The 6,876-nt window shown below is 36.5% G+C and overlaps 1 protein-coding gene across 1 annotated transcript in view; it reads right to left on the reverse strand.

The window, feature by feature from the left end:
- ADAMTS6 (ADAM metallopeptidase with thrombospondin type 1 motif 6) overlaps positions 1-5,358 on the reverse strand; it is a 270,592-nt gene extending 265,234 nt beyond the window's left edge. Inside the window, exon 1 of the mRNA XM_081233911.1 lies at positions 5,339-5,358. The gene's annotated coding sequence lies outside the window, so the exon portion shown is untranslated. The remainder of the gene's footprint in view (positions 1-5,338) is intronic.
- Positions 5,359-6,876: the final 1,518 nt, after the last annotated feature.

Below are 6,876 nucleotides of genomic sequence, written 5' to 3' on the forward strand. Positions count from 1 at the left end.
GATTTCAAGACTCGGTAGCTACATGTGCACAAAATGCCTTTTTTTGTTTGTTTGTTTGTTTTCTAATATACCTCAACAAGTAAAATTGCCACCAAAAGGGAAAGTAGACTAAAATAAACTAAGACCAGCACACTTTCCATCTGATTACTGACTTCAGGTTATGTGGGGCTTTAGAAGAAAAAAAAAAAAAGTAGAAGAAGTGGGGGAGGAAGGGGGGCGGGGGAAGAGAGAGAAGCTTGCATTATTTCCAGATGAGGGTGAGACTGGATGGTGTTTTAAAGTGCAACCGGGGAAAGCTACAAGTGGAGCGTATTTTTTTTAATACAGTATATTGAATGAAACTTCAATGACTGCCCAAATGAAAATGAATCCTAAATCAGACCCCAAGGGTGTGTGTGGGGGGGGGGGGCAAGAACCCTGCTACTATCTCAAGATAAACAAACAAAACCTCAAAACTGGTTTTTCAAGCTTCCCAATCCAACCCCTCCCCCCCAACTCCATACACACCAGCTGCCAGTCCATACTTTAAGGATAAAACACGGCTACTACGTAGCACTTTCACTTTCATTTGCTGGGAGAAAGCTACTAGCATTAAACTGTGGGGAAATGCCCAAATATGTTTTCCATGTCCTAAGCAAGCAAACAAAGTCTGGCACACAAATCGGAAACAGGAAAAAATGTGAAAATAGCTCAGGACAAATGTTGCCTTTCAGCGGTGTAATCTGCTGCATCATTTATCTGCCTCTTCGGTTGAGAGTACGGTAGGGAGAGGTTTAAGAGTTTCCAAGGGGGGGGGCGGGGGGGGAGGGGCTCGGAATTGACGCCTTGAAATTCCAGCAGTTAAAGCCAAGTCAATTTCCGATGGCCAGAACCAGAAAGGGGAATTGGACCGGAGGGAAGGGGACAGGGAGGAGGACCTTTCTGAATACCAGCTCTTAAGTTTCAAGCTTCTGTTAACATTATTGCTCATTTGATTTTTTTTTTTCTTCCTACACCGGAGGTAGTAGGTGTAATTCTTCTGGTGAATACATGAATAGTTGGCTAAAAGAAGGCATGAATCAGACTGAGAACATCCAAGAATACAGTTATTTCCATTCTTTTTTGAGGACTGAAAGGGGAAAGCATCTGTCCACAGTCAATAGTCCTCACCTTGACCTTAATCTGTAGTATCTAGCTCAATTCCATTTAAAATGTAGAAATATGACCTGTGGTTGGAATTGACAGTTTTAAATAAAGGTGAGTCACATGGAGAGATATGGATATAGATATATAGATATTTGCATTAAAATACACAAGATGGCTAATCTCATAGCAATAGTTGTAAATACTAAAAGTAAGTGTGGGCACAGAGCTGGTTTAGCATCAAACCACCCTTTAAATAGTTGTTGAAACTTATCCTTAAATTTTCAAAAACTGGTAGTAGATAGACACAGCCAACAGAGAAAACTAAAATTAAAGTGTGAGTAGTAATCATCTGTATAAGCTGACTGAAAAGTTTTTACTCTCAACTAAGACAAACTACCTTAGGAAGTAGCAGCATTGTAAAGGAAAGGAGCTTATTCAATGAGAAGTGGACTTTGGCTAATTACTTATTCAAAGAGTGCCATCCTGCGTCTAAACAGAGTAATGAAAAATTTCCAAGAGATTCCTTTTCTCCAAATGACTAAATCAAGAACTATGAGTAAGGGTGAAAAATTATCAGCATGAGAAATGATGAATTCTCAATTTAACTTTGTATGTGTGTATATGTGTGAGTGTACATTTTCACTGCATTACAGAAAATTCAAACACATTCAAAAGTAGAAAAATAGTACAATGAATCCCAATGTATCCATTATCCAGTTTCAATAAGTGTCAAACCAGACCAGTTTTTCCCCATTACTTGTTCCACCCCACTGGATTACCTTAAAGCCAATGTCAGATAACATTTTGTTGCATCCATTAAATATTTACCTGTATTTCTAAAATATAAGGACTAAAAAAATAACCACTACTATACCACTATGACTCTTAAAACAATAATAATTCCTTAATTTTGTCAAATATTAGATTTCCTCAATTGCAAATAAAGGCTTAAAAAAACTATTTTTATTGGAATCAGGATCTATACATTGCATTAGGTTGATTTATCTCTTATGTCTTTAAAAACTTTTTATTGAAGTAGAATATTCATAAAGAAAAGTACATAAATATATAATTTGATGAAAAGTGTTGTGTAATGAATTTTCAGAAACAGAACCTGCCCATGTATCCGTCTAACTCAATCTATTGGTTCCTTCTCACTTCTTATCTTGCAATACAAATGCTATATTAATATCTTGCCATCCTAATATTATATACAGTACTTCCGTTAGCATGGAAGTGTTTTAGTGCACTACACAGGCATTATTTCTTAATTGAATTATATGAAACAAATTTAAAACAAACCCAGAATGAATTTAAGTTGCAATAGAAATTCTTTGAAAAAATTTTCCTCCAGCTTTCCTTCTCATTCTCTGTTTAATTAAGAAATGAAGGGGGGGGGGGCGCTTCCCTGGTGGCGCAGTGGTTGAGAGTCCGCCTGCCGATGCAGGGGACACGGGTTCATGCCCCGGTCCGGGAAGATCCCACATGCCCTGGAGTGGCTGGGCCTGTGAGCCATGGCCGCTGAACCTGCGCGTCCAGAGCCTGTGCTCCGCAATGGGAGAGGCCACAGCAGTGAGAGGCCCGCGTACCGCAAAAAAAAAAAAAAAGAAATGAAGGGAGAGCAGGGGTGGGGGAGGGATGGACTGGGAGTTTGGGGTTTGGCAGATGCAAACCATTACATATAGAATGGATAAACAACCCCATCCTACTGTATAGCACAGGGAACTACATTCAACATCCTGTGATAAACCATAATGGAAAAGAATAGAAAAAGAGTGTATACAATTAAAGCACTCACCTCTCAGTGGGAGACACCTTGGCTTTAAAAAATAAATTAAAAATAAATTAAAAAATTAAAAAATTTTAAAAAGAAATGAAGATTATGGGCAAAGTGGAGGTGATAGCAAACCCCCTACCTAAAAAAAGCCTTGCTATCTGTCTTTAGAAATCAAATTAAATATAAATGAATGGGCCCTTTCAGGAAATCAAAGATGAAATAAATGGAAATATGGGAGAGGAAGGAACTTGTATATATGTATGCCTGCATGCGTGTGTGTATTTATTTCAGAGACTGAAAAACAGAAAGGCAAAAGAGACTGAGAGTCAAAGAATAGGGATTGAGGACATTTTACAGGTAAGAATAAACTTCTACCTTACAATTTTTAATATATTAGCATGCACATTAAATTTAATTTTTTTTTAGTTAAAAACCAAGGCATGTCTTAAAATTAGACTGTTCTCTTGTATTTTCAGAAAACAATGAGATGAAGAATTCTGATTTTATGCTTGTTTGAAATTATTAAATTGGAGCAGGTGACTATCTCTAAAGATGATGAGTTTTGAATTTACCTCCCAGACATTAAAACCAGATTCAATGCACAAAATATTTTATTCTTTCAATGAGACTGGATTTGAATTTGACATAGTTAAAATAAATATTTTCTAATCTTTTGAAAGACTATTATAGGGTTTCTTAAATAGTGTGCAAAGGCTCAAAGCATAAAGGAAAAGATTGATAATTTTAAATTTATTAAATGAAAATTTTAAAAACATTAAAAAGTGAAAATATAAGCCAGAAAGTGGGAGAAAAATTTGTAACACATATAACTGAATCATAATAAATATCAAGACTATTGAAGGAACTCTCACAAATCTATAAGGGACAGCCCCAAAAAAATAAAAAAATAAGAAAATGGCATAAACAGGAGAGTTGCAGGAGAAAAAACCTAATGATGAATAAATGAGAATGAAATGTTCAATCTTGCTAGCAATCATGGAAATGGAAATGTTTCTCTTTCATCAGAGCGGCAAAAATGTTAAAATTTGATAATATCAACTGTTTGGGAGGATTGGGCAAACGGAACGTCTAGTATATTGTTTTTTGGGTTTTTTCCTTTCTTTTTTATTTATTTATTTATTTTAATTTTTATTTTATATAAAATAAAATAGTTGACTGGTGTATAGTTGACTAACAATGTTGTGTTAGTTTCAGGTGTACAGCAAAGTGATTCAGTTATACATATACATGTATCTATTCTTTTCCCAAGTTCTTTTCCCATTTAGATTATTACAGAATATTGAGCAGAGTTCCCTATGCTCTACAGTAGGTCCTTGTTGGTTATCTATTTTAAATATAGCAGTGTGTATATGTCAATCCCAAACTCCCAATCTATCCCACCTCCCTACACTTCCTCCCTGGTAACTATAAGTTCATCCTCTAAGTCTGTGAGTACGTTTCTGTTTTGTAAATAAGTTCATTTGTATCATTTTTTTTTAGATTCTGCATATAAGTGATATCATATGATATTTGTCTTTCTCTGTCTGACTTAACTTCACTTAGTATGATTATCTCCACATCCATCCATGTTGCTGCAAATAGCCTTATTTTATTCTTTTTAATGGTTGAGTAATATCCCATTGTATATATATACCACATCTTCTTTATCCATTCATCTGTCGATGGACATTTAGGTTGCTTCCATGTTTGGGCTATTGAAAACAGTGCTGCAACGAACATTGGGGGTGCATGTATCCTTTTGAATTATAGTTTTCTTCATATATATGCCCAGGAGTGGGATTGCAGGATCATATGGTAGCTCTGTTTTTAGTTTTTTAAGGAACCTCCATACTGCTCTCCATAGTGGCTGCACCGATCTACATTCCCACCAACGGTGTAGGAGGTTTCCCTTTTCTTGACACTCTCTCCAGCATTTATTGTTTGTAGACTTTTTGATGATGGCCATTCTGACTGGTGTGAGGTGATATCTAATATAGTGTTGATGGAAGTGTAAATTAAGTGCAAACACCACAAAGAACAAATTTGGCAATATCTAATACAGAGGAAGATGTGCATCTTTGACCCAGCTATTCCATTTTTAAATATATAACCTTACAAGATTCTTGCACATGAGAATCCCCATTAATAGTTAAGGTAACACTATGTGTAGCAGTGAATAAATGGAAACAACCTAAATGATTATCAGTAGGGGACAAAAAACAGCTGTGATCCATTTCTACAATGGAGTATTATTTGGCAGTTAAATGATGAACAAAATCCACACATGTCAACATGGGTAAATTATATAACATTAATTTGAAATGCTGCAATAGGATACATTATGATTCAAACTGGGATAGGCTGTATGTGTACGATAGTTTATATAAAGTTTTAATTATAAATATTTTTAACACCAAATATATATCTCAAACTTACCAAAGTATGCAGAGGAAGAACATATGGTATCTTGATCATAGTTACTGGGCAGAGAAAGAGAAGAGGATGCAATTAAGGAGTACAAAGTGAGAATCAACTAAATCTATAAAATTTTGTTTGAAAAACAAAACAACCTGAATTATTATCATAAAATGTTAACACCTGCTAGTGCTTCCCTGGTGGCTCAGTGGTTGGGAATCCACCTGCCAATGCAGGAGACATGGGTTTGAGCCCTCGTCTGGGGGGATCCCGCATGCCGCGGAGCAACTAAGCCCATGTGCCACAACTGCTGAGCCTGTGCTCTAGAGCCTGCAAGCCACAACTACTGAGCCTGTGTGCCACAACTACTGAAGACCACACTTCTCAACAAGAGAAGCCACTGCAATGAGAAGCCTGCGCACCACAACGAAGAGTAGCCCCTGCTTGCCACAACTAGAGAAAGCACACATGCAGCAATGAAGACCCAATGCAGCCAAAAATGAATGAAGAAAGAAAGGAAGGAAGGGAGAGAGGGAGTGAGAGAGAGAGTGAGTGAGAGAGAGAGAGAGAGAAAGAGAGAGAGAAAGAAAGAGAGAAAGAAAGAAAGAAAGAGAAGAAAGGATATCACTGAACTAACAGCAAAGACCTTGATATGCCAATAGCCGTTGCCTACTCTTTAGCATTGTGTGAAGGGCAAAGAAGTATAAAAATAAAAGGCAAGATTCCTTCTCCCAATAAAGTTACAGACAAACTGTAATAAGTTACATAATTTAGGGACATATATTGTAAGTACTATGGGTTTCAAATAACAGAGAACTCAGTGAAGTCTAAATAATGATTTTTCAGACATCCATGTTGAGAAATCTTGTGGTCAATTTTGTAGTGCTTACTTGATCTCCCAACAGCATTCAATTCAATTGATCACTCCCAACCTCTGGAATCCTAATGCCCAATGTGATGGTATTAGGAGCTAGGGCTTTTGGGAGGTGCTTAAGTCATGAGGGTAAAACCCTCATAAAAGGGATGAGTGTTCTTATAAAACAGACCATACAGAGATCCCTCAGCTCTTCCACCATATGAGGACATAGCAAGAAGTCACTGGCTGTGAGCCAGGAAGAAGGCCCTCACCTGACCATGCGGGCACCTTGATCTCAGACTTCCACCCTCCAGAACGGTGAGAAATAAATGTCATGTTTATAAGTTACCCAATTTGTGGTGTTTTCTTAAGGCAGTCAGAACGAACTAAGAAGCTCTTTCTCCTTGCTTTTAAAAACATTTTCAAGATACTCATTCTCAAAAAAAAAAAGATATTTATTCTCTACTATGAAGCGTCTCTTAAGTCTTTTTACCAATGTAATTTTTAATTGGGATGAATGTCTTCTATTTGTTGATTTTGGGGCACTCTTTATATATCTCAGATTAGAGTGTTGGTTATAGATACTGTAAATAATTTCTCCCATTTTATGGGTTGCCTTCCAACTCTCTCTCAAGGTGTTTTCCTTTTTTATAGACAGAAATTCTGAATTTTAATATAATTTATTTCAATTCTTATTCTTTTA

The sequence above is a fragment of the Mesoplodon bidens genome (genome assembly GCF_964165515.1).
Source record: "Mesoplodon bidens genome assembly, chromosome: 4".
NCBI lineage: Eukaryota > Metazoa > Chordata > Mammalia > Artiodactyla > Ziphiidae > Mesoplodon > Mesoplodon bidens.